The sequence below is a fragment of the Mus caroli genome, chromosome 5, assembly GCF_900094665.2.
Source record: "Mus caroli chromosome 5, CAROLI_EIJ_v1.1, whole genome shotgun sequence".
In the NCBI taxonomy this organism is placed as follows: Eukaryota; Metazoa; Chordata; class Mammalia; order Rodentia; family Muridae; genus Mus; species Mus caroli.
In genome coordinates, this window is record NC_034574.1 from 47,023,841 (window position 1) to 47,024,318 (window position 478).

Below are 478 nucleotides of genomic sequence, written 5' to 3' on the forward strand. Positions count from 1 at the left end.
AATGAAATGCTTTTCCTTTATAAGAGTTGCCATGGTCATTATGTCTCTTCAGAGCAATAAGATAGAAAACTCTCAGCTCCGTTTCCAGTACCGTGTCTGCCTGCCACAAATGCTTCTCACCATGATGATAATAAACTAAACCTCAAAACTGTAAGCAAGCCCCAATTAAATGCTTTCCTTTATAAGAGTTGCTGTGGTCATAGTGACTCTTGACAGCTGTAGAAACCCTAAAACATTCCATCTAGAACCTATGGGGCAATCCTTTCTTTGGCATTCCTTTGTTGGAAAATGTATTGCACCCCTCCTCCAAACTCACAAGGCATTCTGCCTGTGTGTCTTCATGGTGTCTCTGTCTGTATCTGCTGTTCCCATTTCCAGATTTCCCCTTGTTATAATGACACAGGCCACCCAAAGGAACTCATTCCACTCAATTTTCTTGGTGACACTTTTTTTTTTTTTTTCGAGACAGGGTTTCTCT